Genomic DNA, 17,721 nt, shown 5'->3' on the forward strand with positions numbered 1-17,721 from the left:
ACCTTCTTCACACAGAGAGTGTGGGTGTGTGGAACGAGCTGCCGGAGGAAGAGATGGAGGTGTGGACAACTGTAAGGTTTAAAAGACAGGCAGACAGGTACATGAATAGGAAAGGGATGAACGGAGACACCTAACCCTAGCAAAGATGCCAATAAAAATGAAAAAATACAGAGAAGATTTATAGGATGTTGACCAGCCAACTTCCAGGGAACAGTGAAACAGGTTAGGAATTTTTTCACTGGAGCGTCAGAGAATGAGTCAAGTCAAGTCCCGTTTATTGTCATCTGATTTTACAAGTACAACCTGACAAAACAGCGTTCTCCGATCCTCAGTGCAAAACACGTAGACACACAGCCAGACATCACACACATGGAGACAAACAGTACATATGCAGGACAAGTGTCTCATCTATACAAATAAATCAATGAATATTGTTTGGTACAAATGGGAGTCTTGGGTGGTCAGTGAGAGCAGTTCCTTTGGTCATTCAGCATTCTCACTGCCCGTGGGAAGAAGCTGTTCCTCAGCCTGGTGGCGCTGGCTCTGATCCTCCTGTATCTCTTCCCCGACAGGAGCAGCTGAAAGATGCTGTGTTCAGGGTGGAAGGGGGTCCTGAACGACTTTGCACGCCCTCTTCAGTCAACGATTGCAGTAGATCATGTCAATGTGGGTGGGGGGGGTGGAGGGAGACTCCAGTGATCCTCTCTGCCACTCTTAAGGTCCTGTGGATTGACCTTTGATCCATTTCTTTGCAGTGACCGGACCACACTGTAATACAGCTGGCCAGGACACTCTCGATTGAGCTCCTGTAGAAGGTTGACGTGATGGTGACCTGTAGCATTGCCGGCTTCAGTCTTCTCAGGAAGTGCAATCGCTGTTGGGTCTTCCTGTCAAGTGAGGAGATGTTGAGTGTCCATGATAGGTCACTAGGGGGGATTTGAAAGAAGTATACAAAATTATGAAGGGTACCTAGGAGTAAATGGAAGCAGGTTATTTTCCACTGAGGTTAGTTGAGACAAGAACAAGAGGACATGGATTAAGGGCATTTGGGGAATATTAGGGGGAACTTCTTCACACAAAGTGTGGTGAGAGCGTGGAATGAGCTGTCAGGTGAAGTTGTGAATGCAAGCTCAATTTTGACATTTAAGAAAATGTCGGGCATGTACATGGAATTGTTCCGGTGCAGGTCAATGGGACTAAGCAAAATAATCAATCAGCACAGACCAGATGGGCAGAAGGGCCTGTTCTTGTGCTGGAGAGTTCTATGGTTTGAAATGGGACTCACTTGGTCAGTCAGGACAAGTTGGGCTGGAGGCCTCAATGACTCCGCCTCACCTCGGCCTGGCTCTGTACTGGGGGGAGGGGTGGCGAAGGATGAAGCAGTGTGTGAGAGCAGAGTAAAAACCTATAAAGATTCACTCAGGTTTACATCACCAGGTACAAAATGTTTATTTGTCAGCACTATGCGCTCGAGGGGATACAGCAAGCAGTTATGCACCAACCTGCTCTCCCTTCCTCTCCCAGTCCCAGCCTTGAGGTTGCACTAATTTTCGGGCTGACACAATACCTTGGCCCTGTGTCCCTGCATGTACAATGTACTGACATTGCTTCAGGTCTCAACACAACATCAGCTCCTCTGAGCTGTGCAATGCAGATCAAAAATAAACTCTGGCCTTGTCAGTGGCCTGATGCAATCTCGCCCTCTCCTCCCTCCCTCTCACCCTTTCTCCCCTTCCTTCCTTCTCACGCGTCCTCTCTTCCACTTCTTCACTCCCTATCTTTCCTTCCCTCCCTCTCCCTCCCTATCATTCTCTCCCTATCCTTCTTTCTCTCTCACTCTTCTCTCCCTCTCCCTCCCTATCTTTCTCTATCCCTCCCCCTCTCATCCTCTCACTCCCCTCTCCCTCCCTCTCTGGCTTCCTCCCTGTCTCTCAGTCTCCGTATCCCTCTCTCCCCTCCCTTTATCTCCTTTCTCTTTTGCTCCCTCCCTCTCACCCTATTTCTCTCTCTCCCTCTTCCTCTCCTTCCCTCCCTATCTCTCTCCCTATCTCTCTCACTCTCTTTCATTTTCCGTCCCAAACTCTCGCCCTTGTCTCCCCTCTCCCTCTTCCCATCCCTTATCCCTCATTCGGCCGATGAGCTAAACTCATTTGTCTGCATTTAGCTCTTATCTCTGAACATTTCCAATCCATATACCTGTCTAAATGTGTTTTAGATAGGGGACAGCACAGTTAGCATATTGCAGCGTCTTTACAGCAAAAGCGATCAGGACGAGGGTTCGAATCCCGCAACGTCTGTCAGGAGTTTGTACCTTCTCCCTGTGTCTCTGAGGGCTCGAGTTTCTTCCCCCATTCGAAATGTACCGGGGGTGCAGGTTAATCAGATGTAAATTGGGCGGCGTGGACTCGTGGGCTGAATGTCTAAATATTAAAAATTTTAATTTAAAACATTGAAATAGAACAAACCTTAATTGATTCTTCAGGGAGTTAATTCCATATCAGTGTGAAAGATTTGCCTGTCAGGTCCACTTTAAGCCTTTCCCCCTCACAGCGTGGAAACAGGCCTTTTGACCTGACGTGCCCGGCCAAACTGTACCACCCACTCTAGTCCCAACTGCCAGCATTTGACTCATTTGATCCTATCCATGGATCCGTCCAAATGTTTCTTAAACATTGCAATGGTACCTGCCTCTGGCAGCCCGTTCCACACACCCCCCACCCTCAGTGTAAAAACGATTATCCCCCAGGTTCCTGTTAAATCTCTCCGCACCCCCCCCCCCCAAACCTGTGTTCTCTGGTGACTAGTTCTGAGCAAAAGACTCTGCGATCCATTTCTCTCATGACCTTGAGATCTCTACGAGATCACCACTCATTCTCCTGCGCTCCAAGGAATGAAGCCCCGGCCTGCTCAACCTCTCTCTGTAGCACCATCTTCGTAAATCTTCTCCGCGCCCTCTTCAGCTCGACGGCTTCCTCCCTTGCAGCTCGGTGACCAAAACTGAACACAATCCTCCAAACGAGGCCTCGATTTCAATCTGTGGCTTCTTGCTTTAGACTGACCTACCGTGGGGGAAATGACTATGACCACTGTCTCACTCTACACTCCAGGGAAAAACTCCCAGCTTGATCCAGCCTCTCCTTATATAACACAAGCCCTGCAGCCCCGGAAAGATCATCTTCAGGATTCACATTACAGCGTGTTTACACATTAAATTTATTTTCAAACTGACATCAATTGGTGAGGCCAAATTTGGAATATTGTGTGCCGTTTTGGTCACCGAACTACAGGAAGGATATAAACAATATAGAGAGAGGGCAGAGGAGGTTTACAAGAATGTTGCCAGGGTTTCAGGGTTTGGGTTACAGGGAACAGTTGAGCAGGCTGGGACTTTATTCCCTGAGCATAGAAGATTGAGGGGTGATTTGATAGAGGTATTTAAAATTATAATGGGGATGGATAGAGTCAATGTGGATAGGCTTCTTCCATTGAGAGTGGGAGAGATTCAAACAAGAGGGCATGGATTGAGAGTAAAAGGGGAAAAGTTTAGGGGAAACATGAGGGGGAATTTCTTCATGCAGAGGGTGGTGGGGGTATGGAATGAACTTCCTGCAGTGGTGGTAGAAGTGAGATCAACATTAATATTCAAGGAACGGTTGGATAGGTATATGGACGGGAGAGGTGTGGAGGGTTATCGGCCGAATGTGGGTCAGTCGGACTATGTGGGAGAAGATGTTTGGCACGGACGAGTAGGGCTGAACTGGCCTGTTTCTGTGCTGTAAATGGTTATAGGGTTAAATCAATTATATTTTGATATCTTACAACTTCATTGTTAGTGTTTTAGCCCTCGATTCTACAAGTTTTAAGGGTCACCCCCTTGAGGAGTGATCTACATTGCTTGGGATTGTACTCGCTGGAATTCAGAAAGCTAAGAGGATCTCATATAAAAATTAAAATTGTTACAGGGATAAGATCGATACAGGAAACTTGTTTCCACAGGTGGGTGAGACTAGAGCTAGGGGAGGGAAACAAGGAAGTCCACAGATGCTGGGGTTGCGTGGAGTACACCAAAGTGCTGAAGAAACTCAGCAGGTCACACAGCGTCCATAGGAAGTGAAAGGTGTGACCGATTATGTTGTGTTTTATATTGTATATAGATATGTTTTGGGGAGATAAATTGGGGCAGGTTTTTTTTAGTGGAGGTCACATACAATGTGGTGCCTGCCACATTGACCACCGCCAGTGGGCTAATATCGCCTCCAACCGTGCATCTTGGTGCCTCACAGTTCGGCGGGCAGCAACCTCCTTTGAAGAAGACCGCAGAGCCCACCTCACTGACAAAAGACAAAGGAGCAAAAACCCAACACCCAACCCCAACCCACCAATTTTCCCTTGCAACTGCTGCAACCATGCCTGCCTGTCCCGCATCGGACTTGTCAGTCACCAACGAGCCTGCAGCTGACGTGGACATACCCCTCCATAAATCTTCATCCGCGAAGCCAAGCCAAAGAAGAAAAGAACATACAAACACTTTAAAACAGATCTCATTTAAAATACTGGAGCTCTGCTCATGCTAGATAGGTCGGCCCCAGAGTCTTTGCAAAAGTTTTGGAGAGTGCCCAAGAGACTTCCCTAATGGATTGTTGTTTAGAAAAGGGCAACAGATGAAAGAACTCGTCAGAGACACAGATTGTCTGGAGGGGAACTTGCTGTTCAAGGAGGGTCATGTGGTCTTGCAAGCATTGAAAATCAAACAGGCTTTTCTCTCTGAGAGAGAGAGTCAGAGATCAGTTTTACAGTTCTACAGTTTTACCGTCAGCAACAGCTGCTGGGACTGGAACAGGACAAGCTGGAAAGCTTGTGGAAAACCCCATTTGGAAGACGGGTTGTGAGTGCTTCGTTCAGCCTGGTCAAAGCCCTTGTGGTCAATACAAGAAGAGAGGACTGGCTGTCTAATGTTTCACTTGGAATAAGGGAAACAAAAAGGAACTCTGTGGTGACCTGAAAAAAAAGAGGTTGCCATCTTCGGCAAGACACTGAAGTAGTTGATTAAAAAAGGAATCAGTTGTGGCAAATCTCTCTCTGAAAACTGACAAGAACCTTCCTGAGCAGTAACCATTTACCTTTCAAGCACCAAAGCCTGGTGAACTTTATGTTAAATACTGTGCACAGTATAAGAATGGCCTGCAACCAGTAAACGTGGAGGATTGAGAAGTGAAAATGGACTGTGAACGAACGAACTTATCTAAACTTACACACACATTACATACACATGTGCTTAGAATTAGAAGGAGGTTAAGTTAATAGTAATAAGTTAAAATTTGATCCTGTTTTCATGTTTAAAAATCATTAAAAGCAAACTTTGTTAAGTAACCATTTATCTTGGTGAATATCTATTGCTTTTGTGTTTTGGGGTCCTCTGGGCTTGTAACAAAGGCAGTCGACGTTTCGGGCCTGCGCCCTTCTTCTTGAGTATCGAGTAGGTGGGGAGGAAGGGGAAGGGGATAACAGATAAGAGGTGTTTGGTGGACACAAGACAGGGGAACGGAGAGAGACTCTGACTCAATCCAGGATCACTGCCTCACAATTCTGGGGAGTCCACAAAGGACGGAGATGTTTGTCCCGGAGAGTGGCGAATCTCTGTAACTTTCTGCTCAAGGACACAGCAGAGGCTGCCTCATTGAATGAACTAGGCTTTCTCCACGCAGACCTAGCAGTTCCTTGACGTAGTCCTGATCTCAATGGAGTAAGGCAGATTGTGGGTTTCGATAAAGTGGAAGAACCTGGTGACTCCAGGGTGGCAGAGATCATAGTGGAGGATTTGCAAGTGGTCTACTTCTGTGCTGGCACGCGTTCTGTGGGATAGAGCACCTGGGGGCTCATTGAGTTTCCTGGGCCAGTACAAGATATCATAATTGAGAGTGGAATGTTCAATTCTTGTTGTTTTTGATTTTACCTCGCTGCTGGTTGTTGAACATGAAAGTCACTGCCTGTTGGTCAGTCAGCAAGGTAAACAGTTTGCCAGCTAGGTAGTGTCTCCATTGCCTTTCTGCCTTAACAATGGCTTGGGCCTTCTCCTCAACAGAGGAGTGCCAAATTTCAGGGCCTTGGAAGCCGTGGGTAAAGAAGGTGGCAGGTCTGCCCGTCTGGTTAAGAGTGGCAGCCAGGGCGAAGTCGGATGTATCAGTCTCCACCCTGAACAGGATGGATTCATCCATGGCATGCATCGTAGCCTTGGCAACATTTGCCTTGATATGGCTGAAAGCTGCATGGGCCTCTGGTGCCGGGAGGGGGCGAGCCTTGTCCGCCTAAGTGGAGACCCTCTGGGCATAGTAGGAAAGGAAGCCCAGAGACCTTTTCAGGGATTGAGGCTGTGGGGGAGGGGAAGTTCCAAAAGTGGGCTCGTGCGACCGGGGCCGGGGCCAACAACTCCATTCTCCATGACACAACCAAGGATGGGAAGCCAGTTATGTGAAATATGCATTTAGCCTTATTATATGTGAGGTTCAGGAGCTCGGCGGCTGGAGAAAGTTTTGGAGGTTGGCGTCATGGTCTGCAGGTCATGGCCACAAATAATGACGTTGTCCAGATGCGGAAATGTTGCCTGCACATCATACTGGTCTACAATTTGGTCCATCTCCCACTGGAAGACTGAAACTCCACTGGTGGCACCAAAGGGAGCCTTCAGGAAATGGTAGAGGTGGCTATCCGCTTCAAAACCAGTATATTGGTGGGCTTCCGGGTGGGTGGGGAGCTGGTGGTACGCTGACTTTAGGTCGATGGAGGAGAAAACCCGATATTGAGTGATTTGCTTTACCATATCGGATATGAGGGGAAGAGGGTACGTGTCCAGCTGCGTGTATCTGTTAATGGTCTGACCATCCTGTTTTTCTCCCCCTTCCTCACCACCACCACTTGGGCTCTCCAGGGGCTGGTCCTGGCTTCAATGATCCCCTCATTCAATAGCCACTGCACCTCCGACCTAATAAGGGCCCTTTATCGCCTACTTTTGGTGGCGATGGGTTTGCAGTCAGGGATGAGGTTGGTGAACAGTGGTGGGGGGTGGATCTTGAGGGTTGAGAGGCCGCAGCTCATGCTCCATGGGGAATCTTCGGGTTGCTGGCTGGAAACGGTTGGAGGAGAGGCCGGGGGTTTTTGCCAATGGAGTGCAGTGAGTGATTTAAGAACTGTTGGTTACATACCAGGGTGGGGGAAGGGGGGAGTTAGGGCCCATCGTTCTCTATCATCACAGTTTTAAGGTGGCATTGGAAGTCCAGTCCCTGTAGCACGGCAGTGCATAGCTGTGACATCACCAGGAGGTTATCTGTAATCTGTGCCCCACGCGGTCACTATGCAGTAGCCATGAACATCAGCCATATGAAACTTCGAGGCCAAGGAGACTTTATGACTCACTGGCCAGTGAGGTTCAGTGTTCTTGATCTTCATGTCCAATGGGGGCAGCATTTCTGATCTTCATGTCCAATGGGGCTCAGGGTCCCTGATCTTCATATCCAATAGGCTTCAGTGTTCTTGATCTACATATCCAATGGGGTTCAGTGTTCTTGATCTTCATGTCCATTGAGGTTCAATGTTCTTGATCTTCATGTCCAATGGGCATCAGGGTTCCTCATCTTCATGTCCAACTGAGATGAGGATTATAGATCTGCAAGTCCAGCAGGGATCAGGGTCCCCTATCCCCCAATGGGGGTCAGGGATCGAAATTCCAAAATCAAACAGGGTTAACTGCTCCAGATCTCCAAGTCCAATGGGGTGTGTGTGTGTTCTTGATCCCTTGGTCTAGCTGGGATCAGAGTTCTGGATATGGAACAGCATCAGAGTTAGGGTTACAGATCGCATGGACCTGCAGGAGCCAGGCTGAGACACGCGGATTTCAATGTTCTAGATTTATAGGATCAGAGAGTGCCATGGTTCCAGAACTCTGAGACCATCAGGAGGCAGGATTCCAAATCTCCAACACCCACAGGAGTTAGAGTTCTAGATCACACGCACCAGCAGGCAAACGTTTTCTGGATCCTTTGATCAGTTTCCTGTCTCATTGTAGTGAAGATTCCAGGTTTGAATTGAATTGAATTGTTTGTCTATTGCCCCGTGTACCGAGATACAATGAGACACTCAGTTGTGCGTGCTATCCAGGCTAGTCAGCCCATACGTAAGTACAACAGGGAGTGCAAATTAAAAGTGCCAAGTAAAGCATTTTGGAGGAACATGCCTAGAACTTGGTGCGAGGACCTCGAATGTGAGAAGCTGGAAGACAGCCCCAAATTTGTGAACTTAGGAGATGCTCCCATTGTCGATGTGATGCCAACGCATATGTGTGGAGAGAGCTTTTCTGAATCTCCACCTCCAGGTCCCATGGCTGTCCATGATGACACCGACTGTGAATGTGGGTGTGATCAAAGCAGTTACGAAGGAAAAAGTTATTTCAAGAACCACCAAGGTCATTATTAGAGATTTAAAGAAATATTTATAAGGCACTGGCATTGTATTGTGAGCAGTTCTGGGCTCCTCATTTAAGAAAGGATGTGTTGATGTTGGAGAGAGTCCAGAGGAGGTTCGCTAGGACAATTCTGGGAATGAAAGGGTTATCATGTGAGGAGAGTTTGACAGCTTTAGGCCTGTACTCATGGAATTTGGCTGAATGAGTGGGGATCTCATTGAAACATTTTGAACATTGAAAGGCATGGACAGAGTAGATGGAGAAAGGTTGTTTCCCAGGGTGGGAGGGTCTAGGACACAAGGGCACAACTTCAGGATTGATGGGTGACCACTTAGAACGGAGATGTGGAGGGATTTCTTCAGTCAGAGGGGGCATAATTTGTGGATTTTGTTTGCCACAGGGTGGTTGTGGAGGCCGGGTCATTTAAGGCAGAGATTGCTAGGTTCTTGATTAGCCAGGGCATCGAAGGATATGGGGAGACGGCCGAGCAGTGGGGCTGAGTGGGGAAATGGACCAGCTCATAATCAAATGGTGGGTCAGTCTCAATGGGCTGAATGGCCTGTTTCCTCTCCTATGTCCAATGGTCTCCTGGTTGAAGTGAATGTACCACTGCCCACAAAGATGCAGCGAACCCCATGATTGATACCACCACAATGGGGCCAAAAGACCAATGAGGTCCAATTTTCGGCGGAAAGAAACTGTTCTTGAATCTGGGGATCCACGCTTTCAGCCTCGTGTACCTTCTGCCTGCTTTGAAGGCGGGAGAAATGAGTGTGGCGGATCGGGGAGCATTCCCGAGACAGCAAGAGGTACAGATGGTGCTGATAGAGGCTAGGAGGGTTTTTGTCATGTCCTGAGCTGCGATCATAGCCCTCTGCCCTTTCTCACAGTCTTGGCAAGAGCAGTTCGCGTGCTGGGTGGCGAGGCTTCTGGAGAGGATTATTTCTGTGGCCCGTCTGTAACAGTTGGTAAGGAGCAAGTCGAAAGGATTTGCAGAAATTAGATATGAGAGTTCTCTGGGATCAGAGATATTTCAATTCCAAAAAGGTAGCTCTGAGATGATCTTCCTGGGACTCCAGGAGGAATCACAATGGGTTTTTTTAAATTTAGACATCCAGCGTGGTAACAGACCACTTCAGCCCATGAGTCCGTGCTGTCCAATTTACACCCCATTACCCTACACCAGTGGGTCTCAGCCTTTTTCTTTCCACTCACATCCCACTTTAAGACATCCCTGTGCCATCGGTGCTCTGTGATTTGTAAGGGATTGCTTAAGGTGGGATGTGAGTGGGAAGGGAAGGTTGAGAATCACTGCTCTAGACCCAGTTGTTACTGAAATATTTTGCTTGAGAAAAATTGTCATTGGCCCATTTCCTTTGGAGATCTGAAACCATGCACATAACGAGTCAATGAGGGATGATTAAAACAGTGGTTTTTAAACTTTTTCTTTCCACCCACATCCCACCTTAAACAATCCCTTACTAATCACCGAGCACCGATGGCATAGGGATTACTTAAAGAGAGATGTGAGGGGAAAGGAAAAGGTTGAGAATTACTGACCTACACTTAACAGTGGAAGGAAAGCAGGGCCCCCGGAAAAACTCACGCAGACACGTTGAGAACGTACCAACTCCTTACAGACAGCGCAGGATTCGAGCCCAGGTCCCAATCACTGGCGCTGTAACGGCGTTGTGCTAACCGTGCCGCCCAGCTGTAACCCAGGAACCTAGTTAGAGCATGGAATCGGGGAAGCAGGAGTTCAACAGGAAACCCTGCCGAAGCTGGGGTCGAGTGCAACGTGCTGGAGGAGCTCAACAGGCCACGCAGCAGAAGCAGGCGGGCACCTGACTGAAAAGGTCAGGGGGGAGAAGGAGAAAAGGAGCAGGGGGGAGGAGCACAGGCCAACAACTAAGAGGTCGTCGGTAGATACAGACGGCTGGTGACGAGTTGAGATTCGCTTGGGGTTCGGAAGGAAACGAGTCCAGACACAGGGAATGGATTTATTAACACAGCAGCCTCTTTTAAACTGCAGCTCCTGGGTGGGCCCTCCTGGGACCCTGGTGTGATTACTGGGCCAGCACCTTTTAAATCGCAGGGGGATCGATTCATTTAAGGGGCGATTTAAGGGGGGAATCCCACAATTCCCCCCCCAACTGCAATGGCGCGTCACGCACTCACCGGACGTACTGCTGGACGTCCGAATGCCAGCTGCTGGATGAAGCGGGTCGCCCATTTTCCTGTTCAACTCGCCTGTGGACGACTGGGGCACTAACCAGGCAAATTGCCCAATTAACCCCATTTTGAACAAACAGGCTGGCTACATAGAAGCAGATCAGGATCAATTAACAGCACAAAGCAAAGTAATTAGCAATTTACAAGCAGTTGGAACCTAAACCCAGCAGCATGTAATCAGAGCAGTTCCAGGAGAGAGGAGAGTGGAACGCAACCGGCTTCCAACCCCAGAATAAGCCCATAGAAAAAAAGGATTCCGACTACAGAGGGTACCCTACACGTGGGCAACCTTTAGGGGTATTCATGATCCCGTACCCCCGATCATTGGGAGCATGGCTTCAATGCCAGTATCGTCTTACCTTGGTTAGCTTACGGGGTTGCTCGTCCCTTACCTGCGGCCACGTGGCAAAGAGGAAGTGAATCTGAGATGCTGCAGTTTTATAACCTGCCCTGAGCTGAGAGGTAGGGGGCTGGCCAATGGGAGGGCGTGCCCTGGCTGCTGGGCTCACACCTGATTGGCAGGCTGGAGAGGTCTTGCCTCAATGTCGATGGGGAGCTGGATTTGGCTTCAGACATTATAGGAGATGGTTCCTCCCTATGTGACAGGTGGATAGGAGCTGAGAAATGGCAGCGAGGAGGGGGGCCAAAGGGTAGCACTCTGATGGGAGAGGGAATGGAAGGGGGATTGAGAGCTGGAGGAAAGGGGACAGAGGGATGAAGAAAGCCAGAGATTCGGGGGAAGGTCCTAACAGAAACTGGAGAAGTCGAAGTCAACACCGTCTGGTTGGAGAGGGCCCAGACGCTCCTCCGATTTGCGGGGGGGGGGGGGAGCCTCGATTTGGCGGGGCACGAGACCATGGACGGAAATGCTGGCGTAGGAAATGGGTGTGGCATTAAAATGGTTGGCCCCTAGAAGGTCCTTCCTGTTTCAGTGGACAGAGCAAAGGTGCTCAACCCAAGTCGAGCCGAGTCAAGTTTATTGTCATCTGACTGTACAAGTACAAGGCGACGAAACAGCGTCCTTCGGTCCTTGGTGCAAAACACACAGACACACAACCAGACGTAACACACATACAGACAAACAATACATATGTGGGACAAGTATTTCATCTATATAAATGAATATTGTTTTGTACAGGTACACAATCTTTTATCCGGACATCTAAAATCCGGAAAGCTCCAAAGACCAGCAATTTTTTCTCGGTGTTGGTATAGCGGAGGGAGACATAGAGAGAGACGGCAGCGTGACTAGGATGGGTGGGGGGAGGGGGGAGAGACGGCAGCGCGACTAGGTTGGGCATGGTTGAGGGGGGAGAGAGACGGCAGCGCGACTTGGGCAGGCAAGGGGGAGAGAGACGCCAGCGTGACTATCAGGGGGTGGATATGGCAGCACAATTTGGGTGGGCTTAAATCTGGGGCAGTTGGCTCTTGTTCTGAAATCCGGGAAAATTTGAATTTCAGAACTCACTGGGTTCCGGATAAAGGATTGTGTTACCTGTACAAATGAGAGTTTCGGGTGGTTAGTGGGAGCCGTTCCTTTGGTCGTTCAGCATTCTCCCTGCCCGTGGGAAGAAGCTGTTCCTCAGCCTGGTGGAGCTGGCTCTGATCCTCCTGGATCTCTTCACCGACGGGAGCAGCTGAAAGATGCTGTGTGCGGGTTCAATGATTTTGCACACCCTCTTCAGAGAACAATCCCAGTAGATCACATCAATGAGGGGGAGGGAGACTCCAGTGATCATCTCTGCCACTCTCAATGAAACCATATAGTCTATAGACCCTTTCATGCAGTCAAAAAACCCAAGGGTAAAGGCGGAGATTCTCCGCCCACACGTCGGGACACTTACCTCCATCAATGCGCCTTGGCCGACCCCCAGGTGCCTCTCGGGGGTGGGGAGGGAAGGATGCTCAGCCACCTAAACTGAATGTAACGCCGCTGCAAGCGGCTGGCCGGGGGTGATGGGGCTGATGACGTGTCAGCCTGAGACGCAGGAGCGGGAGTTTGAAAACGCCGACAGTTCACGCGCATACAAACGGTGTCGACTCGGCGGGAGGTGCCTCCCCTCCTCCATCGTCTCCAGAGGTTGGCACCACATAGCTTTGCAACACATTCCTGCTGTGCACACGTTCTAACTGAAAGTGGTGGAACTGTAATGCCGTGATGTTTATTATTTTACTGTTATACCACTTCCTTTATAAGAGCATACTGTTCCTTCTTTAAGATTGGGCATAATTCAAAGCCTGCCCAGCACCTTGAGGAAGTAAAGCAACCATTTATTTCGTTGTGGTTAGACCTGGATCTTGATTCATAAGGACAGGAGCGGGAGTCGGCAGTCCGGCCCATCGGGCCTGTTTCGTTCCGCCACTCAAAGGTACTACGGGCTGCACTGCACTGCATTGCATGGCTGATTTAGCTGTGGGCTCACCTCCCCCTGCCCGCCAGTTCCCCCAAATCCCAGATCCCCCCCCCAACATGCATCTCCCCGCACCATGGGCACTGCATTCAGCGCAGCGCTATCGCAGCGCAGCGCTATCGCAGCGCCAGCGACCCATGCTCGAATTCAATACTGTCTGTAAGGAGTTTGCACGTGCGTGCACGGGTTTCCTCGACGCCCTCCGGTTTCCTCTAAGCCATCAAAATGTACGGGGATTGGTGGTTAATTGGGGGTATTTTGGCAGCACGGGCGCATGGGGCTGGAAGGGCCTGTTGCCGTACTGCACCAAAATTACAGCACCAAAACAAGCCATTCAGCCCTTCTAGTCTGTGCTGAACAATTAATCTCCCTAGTTGTATGCATATTTCATGCCCATTGGGCAACTGTACCTGTGGCCCCTCCCACAGGCTCCTGAATAAAGGTAACTGTCTCACCACATCCTCCCCAGCTCAGGACAGTCAACCAGCATGGATAAGCTTCCATCCTATTGCCGATCAGTTCTACATAACTTCCAGTCTTTTGGAGTTATCAATGGTTCATCAATTTTGTTCGCAATAAATTTTGACGATGGAGCAGATCCTGAAGCCGGAGAAGTTGGAAATCGAGCCTCAATCACCAACTTTGAACTCTGGCTGCGTGGCTTCGGAGCGTTCCTGGAGGCATCATCTACCATCATCCGATCAGAGAACGACAAGCTGCAGGTACTACACTTTGGGTAGTGCCCCTGGTATACGCAATGATCATACCCAGAGGCAATGGACATCCTGAGAGGCCCAGTACCTGAGGAAGGTAAACTAAATCCATAGCCTCTTTTCCACTGGCATCCACTGGCAATACCCCGGGATAAGAAGCCGTTGTGACGTTTCCACTGGGGCACCCTCGACTGGGACACTAATTGCTTTTCCACTAAACCCCCTCATTGCCGGGGATCGGAGTGTTCTACCTTCCACTGGAAACGGGCAACTTTCCACTGTCCCTCTTCCACTGGTTTTGTCAGCAAACGCCAGGGATATAAGGGGTAGAGGCGGTGAATCCCCGGTGGGAAATGACGTCATTTCCCAGTTAATTCCTGGGACAGGGTGCCAGTGGAAAAGAGGCTTATGAGAGACACCTCTCATCCTTCTCATCTTTCTATGCTTCAAAAAGAAAAGTTGCAGCTCTGCTAACCTTACCTCATAAGATTTGTTTCCCAATCCGGGCAACATCCTGGTAAATCTTCTCTCCACCCTCTCCATAGCTTCCACATCCTTCCTATAACGAAGTGACCAGAACTCAACACAATAGTCTAAGTGTGGTCTCATCAGAGATTTGTAGAGTTGCAATGTGACCTTTCTACTCCTGAACTCAATCTCCCCATTAATGAATCCCAGCATCTCATAGACCTTCTTAACTATCTTATCAACCTGTGCAGCGATCTTGAGGGATGTATGGATTTAGACCCCAAGGTCCCTCTGTTCATCCACACTCTTAAGTAACTGGCCATTAACCCTGTCCTCAGCCTTCTGGTTTGTCCTTCCAAAGTGTATAACCTCACACTGATCTGGATTGAACAGTGCAGCACAGAGAGGAGTTCATTTAAAAAGCAGTGTCATCTTGAACCAATGTGAGGACCAGTTATGAGTCTGATAACAGCAGGAGAGGAACTGCCCTTGAAATTTTTTTTTTTACAAACACGGTAGAAGCCGTTTCTGCTGAGAAGATGACTGTGGTCTCCCTTTCCTCTGCCAACGATATCAGCCGGGAGCGGTGCTTGAAGAGGGCTCAGAGAATGCTCGAGGTCTCTTGCAATGCAGCCTGTAGTACCTTTGAGAAGCTACCTTCAAGGAAGAGGGTGAAACGCGAAAGTCCGCAGACACTGTGATCGTAGGAAAAGCCCGCCAAAATGCTAGAGTACAGCCAGTCTTTCCAGTGTCCATAGGAGACAAAGATCTATTGCCGACGTTTCGGGCCTGGTCCCTTCTTTAGGGAATAAGCAGAATGAGCTAGAAGCAGGCAATCTCCGAAAGGCTCAGAATTCAGACCGTGCCGGGTGGGGGGAAGGGATCCAGACCGACAAACCTCATCCCTTATCATATCCAATTATGTCGGTCTGGATCCCTTCCCCGCAGCCAGCACGGCCTGAATTCTGAGCCTTTCAGAGATTGCCTGCTTCTAGCTCATTAACCGTAGAACCACAGGATGTTACAGCACAGAAACCGGCCCCCTTCAGGCCCTTGTAACCATTTTACTTTGGGCAGGTCTTCCATCCCTCTCCTATCCATGTACCTGTCCAAATTCTTCTTCAAATCATTATTCTGCTTTCTCCCTGAAGAAGGGCCCAGGCCCAAAATGTCGGGCATAGATCTTTGTCTCCTATGGATGCTGAAAAGACCTTCCCCTCCTGCAACTCAGTGGGTTTTTTAATCAGGGAAGAGATACAGGACCAGCAGCTTCTTCCCACAAGACGTTTGTGGGAAGACGTGAGACGTTTGAACAACCTTATAAACCCATAAATTATCTTTTTATCTATTTAATTTGGATTGCCGTTAGTTCATAGGGTGTCTGTGGTGTGTGCACTGTGGGCTGGAGAGAAGCTGTTTTGTCGGGTTGTGCATATATAAATGTACGATAGTAAACTTGAAACCTGCACCCAATTAACCATGTTGGTCACAGGGGGGACAGCGGCAGGTTTGAACCCAGGTCGCTGGCAGTTCTGCACTTTTCAGGCTCGTGGACCTTCCGCCCGGTGGGGGGAGGGCACCTGGTGGGAGACGGTTGCTTCAGCTGTCCCCGAGACAGCAGCAGGGCACGGGCAGAGTCAGCGAGGCTAATGTCGCCTCAGAGCGGGGCTGCGGGTTGGACCGGCATCTGTCCGTGGAACCTGGGCTTTGGCACCAGGAAGCGCACGGGAAGGGAAGCCTTGTAGCATCCCGCCAAGACAGCTGATCGTTTGCCAGAAAGATTAAGGGGAAATTTAATAGTTTAGGGAAGTGTGTTTAACTTTTCTTGGACAATGGCCCAAGGTTTGTAAATTGTGCGGAAGTCAAACTTCAGATGAGACAGCTTGAATGTGGTCGGTTTTGGACATGTTTAAACACAGCTGGGGAGGAACCAGCAATCACCTTTATCCTGGAGTTCGGGGCCATTGTCCTCCACCTGAACTTGTCCTTATGGCCATCAAATTATCGGAATGTAGAGCAAGTAAGGGGGGAGAGAGAGAGGGAGACAGAGAGGAGAGAAGGAAGGTGGGGGGGGTAAGAGGGTGAGGGAAGGTGGGGGTAGGTTGAGGGAGGGTGATGGAAGGTGGGGGAAGGTAGGGGAGAGTGATGGAGGGTGAGGGAAGGTGAGGGGGTGAGGTATGTTGAGGGAGGATGGGAAGGTGGGGGTAGGTTGAGGGAGGGTGATGGAAGGTAGGGGAGGGTGGGAGAGGCTCGCGGCATCCACCTCCCACCACCCAGAGGAACTTCATCGAAGATGCTGGTCTGGGACGTCCTGCCACCTGGTACAAGCCCCTTCTATCCTTCCTCCAGATTCCAGCCTGTCAGGACTGCATCATTCCTCAATTACAGGTGCTCCTCAACTTTCGATGGCGTCACGTTCCAGAAAACCCATTGTAAGTCAATAAAAAATACCACACCGACCAATTTTTATTAGTAAATTTTGAATACCTTTATTCCAAGCTGCAAACCCTTGAATGTAGACAGCTGGAAGCACACAGGGCAAGAAGAATGCTTGATGGTGGGGATGCGAAATCGAAAGGATCACTACAGAGACTGTGGGCCAGCATCGCAAGAGAGCAGCGTTCCGCATACCACGAGCGCAGGGACAGATCGGAAATCGAAATTGAAAGCACGAACCATCGTAACTTCAGAAAATCGTAAGTGCTGCCCAATGAACCCTGAACGAGGTGGGGAAACGGAGCGCCCGCAGGAAACCCTCGCAGGTTCACGGGGAGAGCATGCAAACTGGTTGGGTGCACCGGTGCTTTAGGGTGGTGCGAGCTCGCAGGCTGGAAGGGCCCCACGTTACCACACTGAGATAAGCCCAAGGAAGTGAGCGATGGATCCATGAGCAACCCGGGAGAGTCGCTGCATAGGGGAGTGGCGCGAGGGTGGCGTGGACCACACAGGGTCAAGGTGGAAAAGCTGGAGGTTGCTCAGGAGATTAGGGTGTGCTGATTTGAACTGATGAACCCCCCCTGCAGGGAATCGGGGGGGGAGGTGGGGGTTAGCAGGCAGTCCTCTTCCATCTCCTCTTTCTCAGGACGCTGTAAACTTGGCCAGGTTTCAATTTCACCTGTTTGCAGAAGGCCTGGCTCTTTTATTTTATTTAGACCTACAGCATCCGTGCCGCCCAATTTACACCCCATTAACCTACGTTAGCACCAGTGATCGGGACCGGGATTCGAATCCCGCAGTGTGTGCAAGGAGTTTGTAGGTTCTCCCCATGTCTGCGTGGGTTTTCCCCGAGAGGGAGGGTTCCTCCTACTGTTTGAAATGCACTGGGGGTGTAGGTTAATGGGGTGTAAATTGAAGGGGATGAGGCCTGGGGTGGATCAGCCTCGACCAAGTGGAAGGAGGCGGTAGGTTAGAAGGACCAAGTGGCGATCTCCAGTTCCGACTT

The 17,721-nt window shown here is 49.7% G+C and overlaps 1 long non-coding RNA gene across 1 annotated transcript; it reads right to left on the minus strand.

The window, feature by feature from the left end:
* Positions 1 to 273: 273 nt before the first annotated feature.
* Positions 274 to 12,744, minus strand: LOC138735567 (uncharacterized). The gene is made up of 3 exons (XR_011339779.1): positions 12,532 to 12,744; positions 2,312 to 2,420; positions 274 to 926 (listed from the first exon to the last, which is right to left on the minus strand). It is a non-coding gene; the product is annotated as an uncharacterized lncRNA (long non-coding RNA).
* Between the last annotated feature and the right edge of the window lie 4,977 nt (positions 12,745 to 17,721).

This window comes from Narcine bancroftii, chromosome 6 (genome assembly GCF_036971445.1).
Source record: "Narcine bancroftii isolate sNarBan1 chromosome 6, sNarBan1.hap1, whole genome shotgun sequence".
In the NCBI taxonomy this organism is placed as follows: Eukaryota; Metazoa; Chordata; class Chondrichthyes; order Torpediniformes; family Narcinidae; genus Narcine; species Narcine bancroftii.